The sequence below is a fragment of the Dermacentor variabilis genome, chromosome 3 (genome assembly GCF_050947875.1).
Source record: "Dermacentor variabilis isolate Ectoservices chromosome 3, ASM5094787v1, whole genome shotgun sequence".
NCBI classification, from domain to species: Eukaryota; Metazoa; Arthropoda; class Arachnida; order Ixodida; family Ixodidae; genus Dermacentor; species Dermacentor variabilis.
In genome coordinates, this window is record NC_134570.1 from 32,996,695 (window position 1) to 33,017,994 (window position 21,300).

The window sequence follows — 21,300 nt, forward strand, 5'->3', positions numbered from 1 at the left end:
TGCAGCCAAGTTCCTCCCTCACACTTGCCCCGCTTAGATGGATGGATGGATGGATGCTATGAACGTCCCCTTTGGATACGGGGTGATGGGTTGCACCACCAAGCTCTTGTTATTATATTGCCTAATGTCCTACCTACGTTAACAACTACAACTCAATTACTGTAGTGTCCTACATGTCGCACTAGGCTACGCCATCTACTGGCATTGCCGCGAAATCCGCACGTGGCACGCACATGTGAATATATATTCAGACTAGATTTTATGTGTATGTATGACACAGGTTAGATTCTGTCCAGCACCGGAGACCGAAGGACCAGAATAAAGTTTTACCATACCATACCATACCGCAGGAATATCTCATTCTTTCGTCAGTGAAGAGCGGCATAGAGCAAGTGACTCAAGCTGGCGTGAAATAGGTCATTGAAGAGTGGGACATGCTCAGTGGTCCATACCCAGTAACCCAAGTTAGCATGAAAGGGATTCATTGAAGAGCAGCACATACGCAGTGACACATAGCCAGTGACATAAGTAGGTCCGACAGTTTGTTTTGAAGACTTCAACAGCACAGCTGCCCGATGTCCTTCCAATGATAACACCGTCCACAGAATGCCCGAATGGAATTAAAGGTAAATAATAGGAGGGATGGCTGTTGGCAGCACCTACCCGCGAGTAGCAAGGTGGGCCTCAGCAAGCACGATAGCCTGGTTGCAGTCATGAACTCTATGAGAGCCCCTGAAAACTAGGCTGCGTTGACTCCTGAGGAAGAGCAAGTCTGCAGAAGAGCTAGGCAGCAGGCAGGACCAGGCGCCAGAGCGATGAAGTCTGCTTCGAACGCTATACTGAGTGCGAGGCACGATCACTGGACGTGCTCCAGTATCTCTGACGCGCCGCACGCTAAGCAGGCCGGGGAGGTTGCTCTGCCCTTGCTAAACTTTCTGGCAGCAGTTTAGCAGCAACCGACTCGGAGGGGTGGGAGGACAGATCGCTCTCGTCTTCAGAACCCTCCCTCGGAGAGCAGCAAGGGGGGTTTCCCACCGGGGGCCCGAGGGTCGCGGTGGGGTGCCGGTGAGCACCCGCCGCAAGATGTGCCTGGTGAAGTCGAAAACCACCACGGTTGTGCCGATGGGAGCCAAGTATCGTGCCCCTTGGGACAGGGCGTCACCCTGGATGGCCGCGAGTACCAGACAGCCGATAACCTCCTCGTACAGATGGCATAGATTTTCCATTTGTGAGTCCGGCCGGCTCCGTAGCTGGTACAGAAAGGCAGACTCATCAGAGCATGGGCCAGCCGGTCTATGTGAGTGAGGCCGTGCTGCAGGAGTGGTAGTGATATGGAAGAATATGGGCCATCATCCAGACTCTGCGAGGCGTCGTGGCCACCTGGGAGTACCGACAAAGGTTAAGACACATCCGGATTGTGTCGCAACTGATGTTGGCGTTCCAGCCGGCGCAGCTGTGGTGGAGCAAGGGATACAGGTCGCAGTGCGTACAGCATACCGGGAGCCGGAAAGTCCCTGCCGCCCGTACAGGCGGAGCGCTCTCTTTGATGAGGAGCCCTGGTACTGCAAGAGGATTCGACCCACGACCCGCTGGACTTTGTTCGGTCCGTGACGCCACCGAGGGACTTGACCGCCAGAGTCCACTTGAGTAGGTGGTTGATCGGCAACCCCAGGTAGGTAACCAACCTTTGCCATGGCAGCCTGGATTCATTGAGAGCGAGGCTATGTACGGCTGAACAACTTAGGTCGCGTTCTCTTAAAAACCCTAATCCTTAGAAAGAACCCACCCCTTTCCCTGTCATCCATGTGGTCAATGCCAACTTAAATTCTGCGGTTTTGCGAGCCAAAACCACGATCTGATTATGAGGCACGCCTTATTGGGCGGGGCCCCGGATCAATTTTGACTTAGTGGGGCACTTTAACGTTTGCTCAATACCCAGTACACGAGCGTTCTTGTTTTGCGTTCCCATCGGAATGCGGCTGTCACGGCAGGGATTAAACGCGCGACCTTGGGCTACCGCCGCGGGTGGTCAATACAAAGTGTGGATCGTATCGAAAGAGCGAGAGAGAAAAAAAAGTACGGTAGAGGCACTTAAGACTGCTTACGTGTGGAACTAATGTTCCAAGGTCTACCGTTTGTAGACCATGAACACGCTCATGTTATACACTCATGATGTGGCGCCATCTCTTCCCCAAAGGCTGCGCTTTCACGTGGCCAATGAATCACGCACTAGGCCACACCTTTAGTCAGCCAGTCGGCTGTGTTTGGGATCGGACTGCTGGTACGATCTGTTGGGAACTCGGCGCTGACGCCCGTGGTTGTACCTGGGTCGCAAGCCCCAAGGGTAGCGTTGGCCTGGCGGCCTGGGGTACAACTGGAAGCATCCGAAGGTCCCGGCAAAGCATGAGTCGACTGGTAACAACAAAACAACTTGTTTATTTTAACATCGCAAAGAGTTGGCGGTCAGGTTGACCGAAGTAGAGAGACGGGAGAGCACTTCACTCAACAGAAGAAATCGGAGCCCTCCTTTTGGCGTCCGGGGGCAGCTGTTTTTATACTCTCGCAGTTGAGGGCAAGAAGGAACCCCTCAAAAGACGAGCACGTGAATGTACAATGGGCTAATGGTGACGCACACTGTCGTAGCGCTGCCGTAGCACCATGTTGAGCACGATCTCGTAGCACCCTGTCGTGGCGCTGCCGGTCGGACACAATGACTGTAATGAGAGGGTGGTCCCTGCTTTGGCATCGCCTGTTTCGGGCATAATGACTGGAACGAGATCCCTGCTTTGGCATCGCCTGTTTCGGGCCCAATAACTGGAATGAGATGATGATCCCTAGGCGGTCGCATCGCCGCAGTCGCGCCTGGAAACACCTGGCGATGAGTGTTGCGGCGACGACGATCGGGCCAAAATGTCTGCCGCCCCGCCGCAGTCGCGCCGGCAAAACCACGTGTCGCAGGCGAAACGCAACAGACCGCCCCGCCGGGGGAAGGAGATCCCGATGGACAGGGGACTGCATCCGCTGTCCGGAGGGATGTCGCTCGATGATGCTCATAACCGAAGTCGGGCGTCCCTTGACGTTTCTTGAGCGCAGCGCACAGAGAAGGCCTCGTTCTCTTGTTCAGGTTCGCACGGGACACTGCAAAGTGACTTCGGGAGAGTTCACATTTTTGTTCTCGTTCCCGGCAAGCGTTAGAACTACGCTGAAACTCAACCGCTCAGTCAGCAAGCACGGCACAACCCTCACTAAGCCCTGCCAGGCTCTTTCCCCTTTTTATACCACTGCCTAGTTCCTTACAGTAGTCTAGCATCACTCAGAACGCGTCCACAAATTGAAAAATTGCACTAGAAAGCATATCATCACTTTAAAACACTAAACAAAAGCAATATGTTAAAAAAAATCCTGCCTCAGGAAGAAAAACATCAGTAACAAACAATTTTGAGGCTGATTCCTACGTTAGGGGCTTCGACTTAAGCCATCGGCGTTACCGTTGAGACTCCCCTTTTTGTAACGCACCTCAAAGGAATATTGTTGTAAAGCGAGGCTCCAGCGCAGGAGGCGGCCATTTTTGGGAGAGATGGTCTGCAGCCATTGGAGAGGGCAGTGATCCGTCTCAATGATAAACCTCGAGCCGGCTAGATAGCATGACAATTTCTGAACGGCCCACACGAGACATGCACACTCTTTCTCGGTGGCGCTATACGCCTGCTCACGACTGGTCAGCTTACGACTAGCATACAGGACGGGGTGTTCTACTTCTCCATTTTCCCGTTGGCACAGTACAACGCCCATGCCTCGCTCACTAGCATCGCACTGAACAATGAACCCTTTTGTATAGTCTGGCGATCGTAGCACAGGCTGGCTTGTTAGGGCACTCTTTAGGGCGCTAAAAGCTCTTTCCTTGGTCTCGTCCCAGACGACTGTTTGAGGCTCTGTCTTTCTTAGAGCATCCGTCAGGGGAGCCGCGATATCAGAGTACCTAGGGATGTACCTCTGATAGTAGCCGGCGACACCTAAGAACGACCGAATATCGGTCTTGGTGCGCGGTTGCGGAAAGTCTCGCACAGCGGCCACTTTTATTTCAGAGGGGCGGCGACGACCCTGACCAATCACGTGACCGAGGTAGACAACCTCGGCCTGTGCTAACTGGCACTTAGGAGCCTTTACTGTCAAGCCCGCTTCGCGCAGGCGGGTTAGCACTGCCCGCAAGTGTGTCATATGCTCAGACCAGGATGCGGAGAATATCGCTACGTCGTCTAGATACGGTAAAGCGAATTCTTGCTGTCCCCGCAACACTTTATCCATGAGGCTTGAAAAACAGTATGGCGCGTTCTTCAAACCAAAACTCAACACTTTAGGACGGAATGTTCCCATTGGTGAAATGAACGCCGCATACCTACTAGCCTCTTCTGTAAGTGGAACCTGCCAATAACCCCTGACAAGATCTAGGGTGGAAATAAACTGAGCGCTACTAACTTTCTCAAGGCGCTCCTCGATGTTAGGGATCGGATAAATTTGATCCTTAGTGATGGAATTAAGCCTGCGGTAGTCGACGCAAGGACGAGGTTCCTTGCCCGGTACCTCAACTAAAATCAAAGGGGAGGTATAATCACTCTCACCTGCCTCAATAACACCGAGCTGTAGCATTTTCTTTACCTCAGCCTCCATAATATCGCTCTGGCGGGGTGACACCCGATACGCCTTGGATCGTACTGGCTCTGGGGAGGTAAGTTCAATATCATGAGTAAGTACAGAAGTCCTACCAGGCCTCTCAGAGAACAGACCTTGAAACTCTTGTAATAGCTGGTGTAGTTCGGTTTTCTGCTCAGGCGACAGCGGTGCTTTACTGATAAGGTCACCAATGACTTGACCGGTGTCTTCCCTGTTCGTCACTGAGCCTAGTCCCGGAAGCTCGACTGGAAGCTCTTCAGGAACGTTTACCATCATGCACACCACTGCTTCCCTTTGTCTATAAGGTTTGAGCAGATTACAGTGGTAAACTTGCTGTGCTTTCCGCTTTCCTGGCAGACTTACCACGTAGTTAACGTCCGACAGTTTCTGAACAATTCGTGCTGGGCCCTCCCACTGCACGTCTAGTTTGTTGTTTAGCGATGTGCGCAATATCATGACCTCATCGCCAACCTCAAAACGACGGGCCCTGGCTGTCCGATCATAATAAACCTTGGCCCTCTGCTGGGCCTTTGTCATTGCTTCACCTGACAACTCCTGTGCCCTTCTTAAGCGTTCGAGGAGCTTAAGTACGTACTCCACCACGACTGGGTCGTCGCCCCTACCTTCCCACGATTCTCGAAGCATGCGAAGCGGAGATCGAAGCGAGCGACCGTACACCAGTTCAGCTGGCGAAAACCCCGTAGCTGCATGCGGCGCGGTTCTTAACGCAAACATCACCCCAGGCAGACACAGCTCCCAGTCAGTTTGATGTTCAAAACACAAGGCTCTCAACACGCGCTTCATGACGGAGTGGAGCTTCTCAACGGAATTCGACTGTGGGTGGTACACTGAGCTGTGTAACAGCTTTACCCCACACCTTTCGAGAAAAGTTGTCGTCAAAGCGCTAGTAAACACTGTGCCCTGATCTGATTGAATTTCTGCAGGAAAACCAACTCGCGCAAATATGGACAGTAGTGCATTAACTATCTCAACTGAGCTGAGTTCTTTAAGCGGCACTGCTTCAGGGAACTTTGTCGCTGGGCAGATCACAGTCAAAATGTGTCTGTACCCCGTGGCTGTTACCGGCAGAGGTCCCACAGTATCAATAACGAGCCGTCTAAAAGGCTCCGTAATGATAGGTACCAATTTCAACGGCGCCCTTGATTTGTCCCCTGGTTTGCCCACCCGCTGACAAGTGTCACATGTCCTCACGAAATGGTCTGCGTCCCGAAAACACCCTGGCCAATAGTACTCTTGCAAGAGACGGTCCTTAGTTTTCTTAACTCCTAGGTGTCCGGACCACGAACCCCCATGTGACAAGCGCAACAGATCCTGACGATAGCATTGAGGCACGACCAGCTGATCGAACTCCACTCCTCGGCGGTCTAGATACTTCCGGTACAGGACTCCACCTCTTTCCACAAAACGCGCAGTTTTCCTGGCGATACCTTCTTTGACATTGCAGCGCACGTTTTCCAGGCTGCCATCCTTTTTTTGCTCGGCTATCAAAGCCGACCGGCTGACTTTTAGCAACCTATCAAGTCCGTCTGACGTAGGCGCGATGAGCAAATCAGTAGATAGCTCTTCTAACTTTCCCGCATCGGGATTTTCCTCTCCAGTATCTGGCGCCTTTAACGTTACAGACTCAAGTTTATTCAGTTCGGGCGTGCTCGGAATATCAGCTTGCTGCGCCTCTGACCCTTTTTCGTTGTTTGATAACGTCGGCCCCGCAACTACCGCCTTTGCAGCGAGCTCCCGAACCTTCGATCTGGTTAAGGCCTGAACACTAGCTTCACCAAACAAAAGCCCCTTCTCGCGCAGGAGGTGATCGGACCTGTTTGAAAATAGGTACGGGTACTGGGGTGGCAGCATAGATGACACTGCCGCCTCTGTCTCAAGCGCTCCGAAAGGTCCTTCAATAAGCACTTTTGCTACCGGCAGACACACGCTATGAGCTTCCACGGCTTGCTTGATCCATGCGCACTCGCCCGTGAACATATGGGGTTCTACGTAAGACGGGTGAACTACATCCATCGTAGCTGCGGAATCGCGAAGCACTCGGCACTCTTTCCCGTTCACGAGGAGGTCTCGCATGTAAGGCTCGAGAAGCTTCATGTTCTCGTCAGTGCTGCCTATTGAAAAAAACACAACTTTTGGTGTTGTTTCCGGACACTGCGCCGAAAAGTGACCCGGCTTCTGGCACGTATAACCAACGCCCGCTCGCCTCATCTCGAACCGCTTTCTGCGTTCGGCTTCGGCTGCCGCCGTCTCCTTAGGTTCGGTCGCACTGCTTCCACTCGCATCCGCACTACGCGTGTTCCCCTTTGCTCTCATGGGTGTGAACTTCGGCCTCTCAAACTTCGAGCCAAATTCACCCTTTTGACCGTCCTTAGCTCCGCGAGCTCGACGCGTCACAAACTCCTCGGCTAGCTCAGCGGCTCTAGCCACCGTACTCACGTCTGGCCTATCCAAGACCCAGTATCGCACGTTCTCCGGTAACCGACTATAAAACTGTTCTAGCCCGAAACACTGCAGAACTTTATCGTGGTCACCAAACGCTTTCTCTTCTTTGAGCCACTCCTCCATGTTCGACATAAGCCTATACGCAAACTCTGTATATGACTCACTTCTGCCTTTCTCATTTTCCCGAAACTTCCGACGGAACGCCTCCGCAGACAGCCGGTACTTTTTTAGCAGACTCGATTTTACTTTGTCGAAATCCTCTGCTTCCTCTCTATCCAAGCGAGCGACTACGTCGGCCGCCTCGCCGGGTAACAAAGTGAGCAAGCGCTGTGGCCACGTTTCCCGAGAGAACCCCTGCTTCTCGCACGTTCGCTCAAAGTTAACCAGGAACAAACCAATGTCCTCTCCAAGCTTAAACGGCCGCATCAGGTCAGTCATTTTGAACAATACGCGTTCTCCTGCACCGTGTGCCTGACTTCCATTACGAGCGCGTTCCATCTCTACCTCAAGACGCTTCATTTCCAAAGCGTGTTCGCGCTCTTCTTTTTTCTCTTGTTGCTCTCGCTCTTTCTGTTCTTTACGTTCACGCTCTTCTTTTTCTTTCTGTTCTTTACGTTCACGCTCTTCTTTTTCTTTCTGTTCTTTACGTTCACGCTCTTCTTTTTCTTTTTGCTCTTTAAGTTCGCGCTCCTGTCTTTTTGACCTCTCCTCAATAGTCTCAAGGCATTCCGACAGCTCGTCATCCTCAGCCTCTAACTCAAGAATAGCCTTTAGCAGTTCAGGTTTTCTTAGTTTGTCTGAGACATCCAGACCCAACTCTCTTGCAAGCTCCAAAAATTTCGGTTTGCGCAACGACTTCAAATCCATGGCTGCTCTGAATGCTGCTTTCTCTACTGCTTACTATTGTCTTGCCGCAAACTAACCCGGCAGCAACGACAACCACAATTACCAGCTCTGTTTCTAACACTAACAAAAAGCCTGGCAAAGCTCAGAAGAAGAAAGTCCCGCACTCACCAAACCTCGCAGGCAGGAATTCCGCGCAGTCGTTCCGCTGCAGGCAACCAGTCGTCACACAGGGCTCGTTGCACTGCTCCCGGATCGTCGTTGAGCTGCTCAGCATACAGTCAACTGCATCTCTTCGCTGCTGGCCTCCGTTGTCGCGATCTCACCGCAGGCAGACAGTTGTTTGAAGTCGGAGGCGATCTCACCGCTGCCAACCAGATGTTTGGGATCGGACTGCTGGTACGATCTGTTGGGAACTCGGCGCTGACGCCCGTGGTTGTACCTGGGTCGCAAGCCCCAAGGGTAGCGTTGGCCTGGCGGCCTGGGGTACAACTGGAAGCATCCGAAGGTCCCGGCAAAGCATGAGTCGACTGGTAACAACAAAACAACTTGTTTATTTTAACATCGCAAAGAGTTGGCGGTCAGGTTGACCGAAGTAGAGAGACGGGAGAGCACTTCACTCAACAGAAGAAATCGGAGCCCTCCTTTTGGCGTCCGGGGGCAGCTGTTTTTATACTCTCGCAGTTGAGGGCAAGAAGGAACCCCTCAAAAGACGAGCACGTGAATGTACAATGGGCTAATGGTGACGCACACTGTCGTAGCGCTGCCGTAGCACCATGTTGAGCACGATCTCGTAGCACCCTGTCGTGGCGCTGCCGGTCGGACACAATGACTGTAATGAGAGGGTGGTCCCTGCTTTGGCATCGCCTGTTTCGGGCATAATGACTGGAACGAGATCCCTGCTTTGGCATCGCCTGTTTCGGGCCCAATAACTGGAATGAGATGATGATCCCTAGGCGGTCGCATCGCCGCAGTCGCGCCTGGAAACACCTGGCGATGAGTGTTGCGGCGACGACGATCGGGCCAAAATGTCTGCCGCCCCGCCGCAGTCGCGCCGGCAAAACCACGTGTCGCAGGCGAAACGCAACAGCTGCAAAGTGACGTGTGCAATCATACATTTTTGTAGGAAACTCTATGTGTGCAATCATAGAGTTTCCTACAAAAATGTGTGCAATGACGCACGCACTATAGGCACACCTTTAGTCAACGGGAACCGTGGAGCCGACGCGGCGTCGAGGAAGCGTGCTCGTCTCGCACCTGGGAGGCCCGGCCTCTATTCCCACCCAGACTTAAATTTATCAAGTTTTCTTTTCAAAGCCATTAATTTACTTTGTTTACAGGAACCTCCCTGAGAAATTTGACGTCAATCCGAGCATTTTTCTGCGTGTTTTGACTCTGCGCCATCGGCCATTTTTGGTACCACCTTTCGGTCACGCCGACGGATTTTCGCTTAATGGGGCACATAATTCTATCGCGTTAAAAACATGTTCCACAACCAAGAACGCTGTCCTGCATGACTCCAGCAGAGCTGAATGAACGGAGCGGGATGGCGCGTCCACTTGGCTTGTCGCTCTTGCAACCAAACGCACTGCGTGCCTCGGGAGACAGTCTAACCAGCCACGCGTCGGCCTCACATGCGTCGTCGATAACATAACAGCACGACTATGTGAACATAGTGAAATAATAAACATTGCAGTTTCGCCCGAATAGCAAGTCTATCACAGCGAGGGCCAGTTCAGCCTCCGAGGCTGAACTGCAGCATTCGCTGAACGCGCAACAAGCGTTCCGCTGCAACTGCCCTCCGGAGCGTTGCGCTATAGGCTGAGTTATATCTGCACTGTCAATGTTCTGAATAGCGCAAGAGTGTGGGCTTCACTATGACTACTGTGGCACACTTTACTATGGCATATACCAAGAGGCCCAAGTTGTATGTTGAAGGACGTCGTAAGCCGAGAGTATACCTTAGGGTGGCGAGTCTATCTGCTCGGTGCGAACGCGTTGTTGTTTTAAATGCGAAGCACTTGTTTGCCCACTCACGCAGAAATAAAGACAGTGACGTTCCACTACGTGAACGCGACTTATGCGCGAGCATATGGGTGCTATTCCTTTTTGTGCATTGCGCGTCGAATGTTATAAAAAAAATTTGATTGTGTGTAAATGTGGCGGTTCTTTCGAGGCTTATTTTTTATTTTGTATGTTCTATGTCAGTTTTCTTATTTTTATAAAGTGTCAAGTGCCATTAAGAAAGATGGCAAGGCACTGTAATGAAATGCACAATCTTTATTATTTCAAGCAATTTGGTAATGTACTATTAACACTGTTCATTTCCCGCGTCTCCTTCTTTTGGAATCTGCGGGCACGCCAAGCCCGCGCCTTTTGCTGGACTTGTTCAGCTCGCGCCCGGCGCCTCGTGGTATACAGAAATGCTTCGCATCAACTTAAATAGTCATCGTATGGGTTCTGCCATCAATTTATTTATCCTCTTCGCCGCCCGAAGTCCGGGCATGATCCCAACGCCGCGAGTGCGGTTGGACTGTCCGTATAATTGATATTACAATCAAAAAAGGAAATCGCAGCGCAACCGGATGAAGTTAACGAAAAAGAAAAAAAAACTGCCCTTCGCAAGCTTAACTGTCGTTCTGTTCCAGGCCCAGACGGGGCCACTAACAAAACCCTTCGCAATCTCGATGACGAGTCCGTGTCCCATCTGACTGACTATATCAACAATTGCTGGCGCAGTTGCGCCCTCCCAACTGCCTGGAAGACTGCCAACGTTATCCTAATCCCAAAGCCTGGCAAACCATCTAGCCTCAATAACCTAAGGCCCATCTCCCTCACTTCATGCGTAGGCAAGGCGCTGGAACACGCCTTCTGAGCACGCATCAACACTCACCTCGAAGACAATTAACTCTCTCTATCCCCACACCATCACTGGATTTCGCCCTCACCTTTCTACTCAAGACGCTGTGTTGCAGCTTAAACATCAAGTGCTAAACGACCGTTCCCGTAACATGAAAGCCATCCTCGGACTCGACCTCACTCAATTGGCCTTTCACAGCATTTCCCATGCAGCTATCCCTGACCAGGTCTCCCACCTCCACATGGGAGACCGAGCCTACAATTACATCCGTGACTTCATATGCAATCGCACGGCCACCCTCTCGATCGGGGATTTACGATCAGACCAGCTTCCCCTTGGCAGCAAAGGCACCCCGCAAGGTTCAGTTATCTCTCCCATGCTCTTTAACTTAGTCATGATTGGCCTTGCCCAGCAACTACAACGAGTCGAAAATATTGTAACGGATACGAAAGGCGCGGACAAGAAGAGAGAAGAGAAGACGAAGAGAACGAAGAGTTTGAGAGGCCGGGCTGCGCTACGACCACGCTACGATCATCATCCATCGCCTGTAAATAAAACCATTTCTTCGCAACTCTTCGTAACAGTTGTGGTGGAAGGTGCGGGGTGATCGACACCCGAAAACGGAGGCTGAAGCAGAAGTTCTTCGACGGAGCCGTCGCCTTGCTGGACTCCCACCGAATCTACCGGAGTCGAATATGTCCCACGACGCAGATGAACAACGGCCCATTCCAACAGCTGCGCCAAGTTCCGTTCTACAACTGAGAGATGCGCATCCCTTCGCCGGAAGATCGGACGAAGATGTCGAGGAATGGCTCATCCATTATCAAAGGGTGAGTGCCGCCAACAAGTGGAACAGCGCTTCTCGGCTTTCGAACGTCGTGTTCTTTCTAACGGATACGGCGTTGTTGTGGTTCGACAACCACGAGGAAACGTTCACAACATGGGGAAGATTTGTTTCAGAAATCAAAGAGCGATTCGGCGACTCCGCGACGAAAAAGAAAAGGGCAGAACAGACGCTACTGCAACGTGCGCAAGTGCCAGGCGAAACCTGCACGACCTACATTGAGGCGGTAATAAAACTGTGTAGGATGGTAGACTCTGGAATGTCTGAGGAAGACAAAGTCGGGCACATCCTGAAAGGAATTGTTTACAATTTCCTAATCGCAAAGGACAACCTGGCTTCCGTCGCTGACATCATTCGGCACTGTCGTACTTTCAAGCAACTGAAGACGAGGCGCATCACGCCGAAGTTTGGCAGGCTAGCCAATGTGACCACATTTGCAAGCGTGGACAGCAACCAGCCCCTCGATCTAGCATCAACGATACGACAAATAGTTCGGGAAGAGCTCAGCCTGCACGCGCAAGTGACACATCCAGGCACTCATAGCTTCCGCCTACCACCAGATTTCGAGCCAAACGTGGCATCCTTCTCCCCGTATCCTGCGGCGAGGGACACTGAGGATTATGAACTCGCGCTCCGATAGCAGCCACGTCTCTACGACAGAGGTCCTACTTACGACGCTTGGCCACAACGAGAGCAGCCGCGTTTTTACCCCCGAGGCCCTGTGACTTCTGTCAGGCCGCGACAAGAACAGCACCGACCCTTCTACCACGACGCGACTTACGAACGATATAACGGATTTCAGCGAGCATCAGAGACACGTTATCCACATGACAACGAACTTTCTCGCCGCCGGCAGCAGCCTAGCATTCGTTTCGAGGAAGATGCTGTGAACCGCGACCCTCCCGTGTGCTACAACTGCGGTTCCACAGGCCATATAGCTCGGTATTGTCGCCACGGCCGTCAATCACGAAGGACACCACCGATGTTCTCGCCACCCAGAACCCGTACTTCATATCAATCAATGGACCACTTCTCACACGCGACCAGACGCAGCGATTCGCCAGCTTCTGAGCGGAGTTTGACGCCACCAAGTAACCGTCCCCGTCGCTCTCCGTCCCCTCGGCGCCGTTCTTCGTCACCGCCGCCGGGGAACTAGCATCTGCGGCCAATGGAGGTGTGGTCGCCGGACGGTCTTTGCAAGAAATACCTCTGCCTGTTGTGATGTTCAAAAACAAAGTGAATGTCTCGATTGACGGAATACCGACCATGGCGTTAGTTGATAGTGGGGCGACTGTGTCTGTGATGAGCCTCGCTTTCAAAAACCGTCTAGGCCACAAAGTTATGTTTTCTTGGAACGACGGTATTACCTTTCGTGGAGTAGGCGGCGAGTGGCTTCAACCCCTTGGTGTTTGTGCTGTGAGTGTTTTGTTGGCTGGGAAAGTGTTTGTGTCGGAATTCCTTGTTCTTGCTCGTTGTTCGCACGATATGTTATTCTTGGTATAGATTTTCTTGAACAGTGCGGCGCTTGCGTGGACTGTGGTTGTGCGAAATATCATTCAACAAGTTATTTATATCAGCACAGTCCGAACAAAGCTCGGGTGGTGAGGACAGGGACGCAGACACTCTCAGTGTTCTCGATGAAGTGATTGCACCATCGTGGTGCCTGACGCCCGTTCGTGTTTCTGCAACTACTGTGGATGCTCATTGTGTTGACCTTGTAGTTAGGCCTCTCCGCATAAACTGTGCTAAAAAAGATATACTTGTGCCCTGCTGTGTCGTGTGCATGACGAAGGGAGTCGCCACATTGTGAGCGCTGAACTGTTCCGCCACGCCGGTTGTCCTTCCTCGCGGTATGAAAATCGCTCTCTTCGATAAAACCGCATGTAGCTCAATAGCGGCACTAACTACGTACGTTTCTACAGCTTGCTTTCCTTGCGATAATCGCCATTCTGAAGAGTTAATGCTCGGCATGATCAGCAAGGCTCTCGTCACATCGGAACGGCAAGCACTGGTACATGTCCTTGCCAGACATGAGGCTGCATTCGACTTCACGCATGGAGATGCACCCCTTCATTTACCGTCCCACGCTCGTCACAGAATAGATACCGGCTCAGCACACCCCATCCGCCGGAAGCCCTACCGAGTGTCATCGTCCGAGCGCAAAGTTATTGCAGAGCAAGTCAAGGAGATGATGAACAAAGGTGTCGTTCAAGAGTCGAGTCGTGTAGTCCATGGGCAGCCCCAGTAATCCTGGTGCAAAAAAAAAGATGGCTCCTGGAGATTCTGCGTGGACTACAGACATCTAAACGCAGTGACGAAGAAGGATGTATATCCACTACCGCGAATCAATGACTTAATTGATTGCTTACACGCTGCTTCTTACTTCTCAACACTTGATTTGCGATCGGGATACTGGCAAATACCTATGGACCCTGCCGACAAGGAAAAGACCGCTTTCGTGACTCCAGATGGCCTATCCGAATTTAATGTTATGCCTTTTGGCCTTTGCAATGCTCCTGCCACCTTTGAAAGATTCATGGACAGAGTACTACGTGGTCTAAAGTGGGAGATATGCATGTGTTACCTCGATGATCTTGTAATCTTTGGTCGCACATTTGAAGAACATAACGAACGCCTCAGCCTCGTTCTCGATTGCATTGAGAAAGCTGGACTGGTTCTAAAATAAAGTGTCGGTTCGGCGAACGTCAAACACTGGTCCTGGGACACTTAGTCGACAAGGGTGGCGTCAGACCCGATCCTCGTAAGATTGAAGCGGTGAGCTCCTTCAAGCGACCGCAGTCAGCACGAGAACTCCGCTCATTCATTGGCCTATGTTCGTATTTTCGTCGTTTTGTTACCCGGTTTGCCGACATCGTTTACCCGTTGACAAGTATTTTGCGACAAAATGCATCCTTCAATTGGACACCAGAGTGTGACGCATCATTCTCTCAACTGAAGTTTATACTAACGTCAGCACCCCTCTTGCGTCACTTCGATCCATCTTGCCCGACTGAAGTTCACACTGATGCTAGTGGAATCGGGATAGGAGCGGTGCTTGTACAACGTCACAGTGGCGCAGAACATGTCGCATATGCCAGCCGTTGTCTGAGCAAATCTGAACGCAATTATACGGTTACGGAACAGGAATGCCTGGCAGCCGTTTTCGCCGTACAAAAGTTTCGATGTTATCTTTACGGTAAACCATTCAAGATTATCACCGACCATCATTCTTTATGCTGGCTGGTCGGTTTGCGTGATCCCTCTGGTTGCCTCGCACGTTGGGCGCTGCGCCTCCAGGAATACGACTTTGTGGTATCGTACAAGAGTGGCCGTCGTCACGCTGACGCAGACTGCCTCTCTCGGATTCCTCTTGCGACTACCGACTGCGATGCTGAGAATTTTTACGACTGTCTCGCTGCTGTTACTCCTACGTTCCCTGACGCGACAGACTTTCAGCGACAACAACGGGATGATGTTACCCTTTATCCGCTTTTTGTCGCCGCCCGTACTTGTAAAGGCAGCGGTCGCTTTACTGTCCGTGATAAATTGCTGTACAAAACTAATTACTCCGGGCATGGAGCGCCTTTTCTGCTTGTTGTCCCCAAGAGTCTTCGCTCCGACATTCTACGCGCCATGCATGCATGACGACGTGACATCCGGCCATTTCGGCTTCGTACGAACGCTGCACCGCACCCAGGAGCGCTTTTACTGGCCCAAGATGTACGAAACCACCAAGCGTTATGTCGCTAGTTGCGAAACGTGCCAACGTCACAAGCGACCGACCACCGCAGCCCCGGGTCCTCTTCGGCCATTGACACCGCCCAGTACGCCGTTCGAGCAAGTAGGCATTGACCTTTTGGGTCCATTCCCGTTATCTAACAACAAGAACCGTTTGATAATTGTCTGCGTAGACCATCTTACACGGAATGCAGAAACCGCAGCCATACCGTCTTCTACCGCTGCTTGCGTGGCGGTCTTCCTGCTGTGTTCCGTGGTCCTTCGTCATGGCCCACCACGTGTCATCATCAGCGACCGTGGTCGCCAGTTTACTGCTGATGCCATTGAAGAGTTACTTCGTTTGTGCACTTCACAGTTCCGTCATTCCACACCGTATCATCCACAGACCAATGGCCTCGTTGAAAGGACGAACAGAACGCTGACCAACATGCTTGCCATGTACGTCTCCTCCAATCATAAGAACTGGGACGACGTGCTTCCATTCATCACTTACGCATACAACACGGTGAAACACGAAACCACGAACTACAGCCCATTTCATCTCCTGTATGTAAGGTTACCGCGAAGCCCTCTGGACACTTTCTTACCCTTCGTACTGCGCAGTGAGGACTCTGTATCGAAGACTTTGGGTCTCGCCGAAGAAGCCCGTCGAATAGCTCGTCTTCGTACTCTGGCCTCGCAAAGTCGTTCGAAAGAGCGATACGACGACCGTCACGTACAAGTATCGTTGGAAAAAGGTGACTTGGTTCTTCTTTGGACACCGCAACGCAAGCGTGGATTGTGCCAAAAGTTCTTGTCACAATATTCAGGCCCATTTGTAGTCGTAGACAGCCTGAGCGAACTCACGTAATAGCTCGCCTCCTGTGCAATGGTCGGCGATCAAGCAGAACTCAGCTGACTCATATTGCTCGCCTGAAGCCTTTCTACCCTGCTTGTGCATCCTGACTCGCCCCATGGGCTTCGTCTGCTTGCGGGGAAATGTAACGGATACGAAAGGCGAAAGAGAGAAGAGAAGACGGAGAGAACGAAGAGTTTGAGAGGCCAGGCTGCGCTACGACCACGCTACGATCATCATCCATCGCCTGTAAATAAAACCATTTCTTCGCAACTCTTCGTAACAATATTAACCATACCATCTACGCCGATGGCATCACCATCTCGGCGTACCGAGGCACTGATGGTCAAGTGGAGTCAGCCCTCCAAACGGCGATTGACACGGTTGAAGCCTATCTCCAAGGGACTGGACTGCGCTGTTCGCCGGCTAAATCGGAGCTTCTTCTCTACTAGCCCATTCAGCGGGGTCGCCCTCCCAAACACCAATCGATCACCGACCCTATGACGACATCACCCTACTCCTTCAAGATGGCACTCCTATCCCACACGTCCCTAGTATCCGGGTCCTCGGTCTCACCATCTCTACCAACGGATCCAACGTCTTCGCTCTCAACAAGATCTGTGCCTAATCTCAAAACACCCTACGCCTTCTTAAACGTATCTCTAACCGACGAGGGGGACTCAAAGAAGAAAGCCTTCTCTGCCTCGTGCAGTCCTTTGTCGTATGTCATATTACCTATGTTGCTGCGTACCTCAAGTGGCACTGGGCTTAGCAAAACAAGCTCGACAGGCTCATACGAGAGGTCTACAAGCAAGCACTTGGCCTCCCGCATTACACCAGCACTGAACTCTTCAACCAACTGGGGGTTCACAACACCCTTGCCGAACTCATTGAAGCCCAACGACGCTCTCAGCCTGAACGGCTCACCCTTACTGAAACGGGACGCTTTGTTCTATCCACGCTTGGCTTCACCTACCATCAGCAACAGGGCCCCAAACAACCCATCCCGACTGGCATCCGTAGCTGGATCTACACAGACCCTATCCCTAAAAACATGCACCCTGAATATAACGGAGCCCGGCGCCATGGTCGGGCCGGATCTATCATAAAAGCCCTTGCTCACGTACCTGGCGTCACATTTGTTCATGCAGCCCAATATTCACATGGCACACGATTTGTGGCCGTCGCCACACGCGATGGAGTCCTACACCACGCCTCCAGCGTCACTACCCCCACTGCCGAGACGGCTGAAGAAGTAGCCATCGCCCTGGCCACTCTTGATCCCACCTGTCACACCATCGTGTGTGACTCTCGCTCAGCCATCACTAACTTCAGCAAAGGCCGTATTTCTCCCCAAGTTCTTCGCATCCCCTGCCAAGCACCATACTCTAAAGACAGCATGATCTCCCTCACATGGATCCCGGCCCATGCGCGCCCTGTCCATCCACACCTCCCCAATCTCAACGAGGTCACCCACTCCATTGCGCGATGGCTAGTCAACCGCGTCGGAGTCACTGAAAACGAGTTGGACACTAGGGACAATCTGACCACTTAAAACGATCTCGTTAATTAAATAAGGCCTTTTACCTCAGTCGCCGAACCTCCCCCCCCCACCTCACCCCAAGTTCAGCCGGGCGCAGGCTACTATCCTGCGTCTGCTACAAACACGTACCCTTCACTCGCCCGCCTCCACCTTATATTCCCAGACGTTTGCACTACCCCCAACTTCCGGTGCTGTGGCATTAAACCGGCTACGCTTCCCCATATGCTGTGGGAGTGCCCAGCACAGTACACACACATTAACACCCCGACGCTCTCGTCAAGGTTGCATGAGGCTCTGCGGAGCTCCGCCCTCGACGACCAAGCCTTGTCGACCCAGCGCGCCCGTGAGGTGGCGGCGAGGCAAGCCCTCGACGTCCCCTCATGGGAGGCTTAGGCCTGGCCATCATAGAGTGCTGGTTCTACAATAAAAGTTTAATCCCCCCCCTCCTCCCGGCAGTTTGGCGTCGGCTATTTGATATATCAAAATACATGTTTGTAGACCTCCATAAGATGTTAGGACAAGACGTGGATGAAGTGATCGTACTTAGATCTTGATAGGATATCGGTGGTTCACTGGGCAGTTTCACTGTTACAATGTAGCTGGAGCTTACGTTTGAGGTGGATGCACTATAGTGAACCTTAGTTCGGCTACACCGAAATGGCAATTGCTGAGTCGAAAAAGTGATGAAAAAGGCAGCGATGGCGGGTTCGACTACCGGGCTCTGGCATATCCCGTTTTCAAATAGATGACATTGCCGACTCTCAAGCCTCATGATCTTTCTTAGGATAGGAATAAACTTTATTTGTCCAACGGTTGTTGATGTTGGTGCCCGGGGCTAGGCTGCCTCAACGCCATTTTCTTCTCTTTTTCTCTTTTGCCCATTCTTTGTCGTGGTAGATGGTAATCGGACTTTTACCGCCGATACAATGGCACCGATGCAAAGGAGGAGAGTTGCTCCTTGAGACGCAGCTGCTCGCGCACCTATGCTATTCCGCTACAGCTGTGCTGTTTAACGGCTATGTTACTACCTAAATAGCCTCTCTACAAAAAAAAAAGAAAGAAAAGCGTATTCAAGCTCACCATGCACTTGATAAAGTCAATAGCTCACTAGAAGACTTCGGCCACTTGCTTACATTGAGAATCATCGTCGATGTTGCTGCACATTTTTTGCACGCGTCTGTTGCTGAATGCATGTGTCAGGCTTCTTCTGATAACGAAGGACCTTCTTAGCGTTGTCCAGGAGTTTGGAGGAGTTAACCAGGACAACTGGTGACTTTTTTCGAGATCACGCGGGTATCATACGAAAGTATCCAGTAATCGGGGGTCTTATTGTGTTTTCAGTATATTTAGAATGAATAATCACTCAATAATCATGTATATATGTCTGACGACGGCCTGAATCATCGCAATCGTTGTTTCTGGTGGACCGGGAGGCTTCGCGGAGAAAGCTGGAGAACAGGCGGCTTCGAGCTCGCGGAGAACAATACGGGTTACGTCGTCACAGGGCGTGGTCTGACGCGGTCGACCCTCACATGTCGACGTAGCAGCAGTGTTGGGTAGCCGCGTGATGTGATGAGTGATACGGCGGCTCTTAGCTTGTTCAAGGCAACGGCATTCTTTGATGATGGCGTCGATAGTCGAGACATGGCCGAAAACAAGCAAATTGAAAGCATCGTCGGCGATGCCTTTTAGCACATGCGACACCTTATCTACTTCAGACATAGTATCGCCAGCTTTGCGGCATAGAGCCAAGACGTCGAGGATGTACGAAACGTATGGCTCTCTAGATGTCTGAACACGAGACGCAAGAGCCTTTCTCGCGGCAGCCTTGCGCCCAATGGGGTCGCCGAACAGCTCCCTGAGCTTCTCTTTGAATATGTCCCAACTGGTTATCTCTTTGTCATGCGTTTGGTGCCACATATGCGTGGGGTGCCGCCTAGATAAAAGATGACATTGGCGAGCATGATCGTTGGGTCCCACCTGTTATTAGCACAGGCGTGTTCATAGAGCTTGATCCATTCGTCAACGTCCTCTCCCTCTAGGCCAGAGAACACACCAGGGTCGCGATGTTGGGCAACCGTGATGATTGGAGCAGTCGGACAGGCCGAAGCTGTTGCAGAGGCGGTCTCGTCACCGGAAGGCATGGTGACAAGCTCGATGTACCGACCACTCCGGAGTTCCGTGGTGAGGACGGGGATTGCCGACCTCCACCAGAATGTTACGTGCGGAAAGACACAGAAAGGAAGAGGCTATTAAAAGACTACACTGGAGCCAGACTGATGATGATGATGATGATGATGATGATGATGATGATGATGATGATGATGATGATGTCCTTGATGAGTTTGGCGCTTACCCACTCGCGGGGATTGGCCAAGAGTCGGGCAGACTTTGCTTAAGTGTTCAGAAAATGGAGGAAACAACCTAAAATTTTGTTGCATGAATTTAGGCGAGAGAAAATCGAAACGGTTCAGTAGACTGTCATGCTACGTAGAGGAAAAAAAATCTATAATATATCAATGCGGCAATAGAGGAGGAATAAATAGAATAATACGGTCATCAATGAAATCGGTTTGATTCAATAATAAATTTTTCTAAGGCGAAGCACACATTCCTGTGTGAGTGCCCAAGCACAGACGCTCCGAAAGACAGTAGCACCGGAGTGTTCAATGGCAGGCCAAGCTGTCGCACTGTAATTTCTAATGTCATTTTCCTCACGGAGGAGAAACGCCGGCATTCCAGCAAGTAGTGCTCAATCGTCTCTAATGCATTGCAAAAATGGCACAATGGGCCAGGCCGACACTCGCTCGCGCCAAGGGCACAGACCCACTTCGTCGTCGTTCTCGCGGCGGCTCGTCCCTTGAGCATCGCTAGATGATATCGTAAAAACACACACACACACACACACACACACACACACACACACACACACACACACACACACACACACACACACACACATATATATATATATATATATATATATATATATATATATATATATATATATATATATATATATATATATATATATATACAATGTACTTCGACAGAAAGTAGCAAAAGACGAAAGAGTTGGAGCCATGGTGTTTCTAACACGGTTGAAGAGAACGCATCAGTGTCTATACTGGTAAAGGAATCATCATCAACATTTGTGGCCACAATAGCAACAACAGAAGATCTCGCACTGCATTCGTTTTTGGACATACCCAGCTTCAGTAGGTACTTGTGCTCCGGCCGAGCCGTGTCGTCGATATACAAGCAACTCCTTGGGAACAAGAACCAGCTGAACGCGTGGCCGCGCAGCGTGAAGACGCTGGCCGCCTTCTGAGGAGACGCCAACCTTGAAGAACACGGCGTTCTAGGAACAGGCACTTGCGCCTTTCGGGAGAGCCTCTGCATGCAAGCCAGGTAAGAGTGACGCATATTAGGAACTCCGCGGGCACATGGTTGCCGTGTAGAGTATCCCACGATGGTGCAGAGAAGATACGTGCTCGGCTCGC

The 21,300-nt window shown here is 51.5% G+C and overlaps 1 protein-coding gene across 2 annotated transcripts in view; it reads left to right on the forward strand.

Annotated features, from left to right (window-relative positions):
• Positions 1 to 361: 361 nt before the first annotated feature.
• Positions 362 to 21,300, forward strand: part of LOC142575372 (uncharacterized) — a 44,430-nt gene continuing 23,491 nt past the window's right edge. Inside the window, exon 1 of one of the 2 annotated variants that reach the window (XM_075684703.1) lies at positions 362 to 1,672. The gene's annotated coding sequence lies outside the window, so the exon portion shown is untranslated. Of the gene's footprint in view, positions 1,673 to 20,883; positions 21,209 to 21,300 lie in introns of those variants that run through there. The other variant, XM_075684702.1, reaches the window with a different exon arrangement.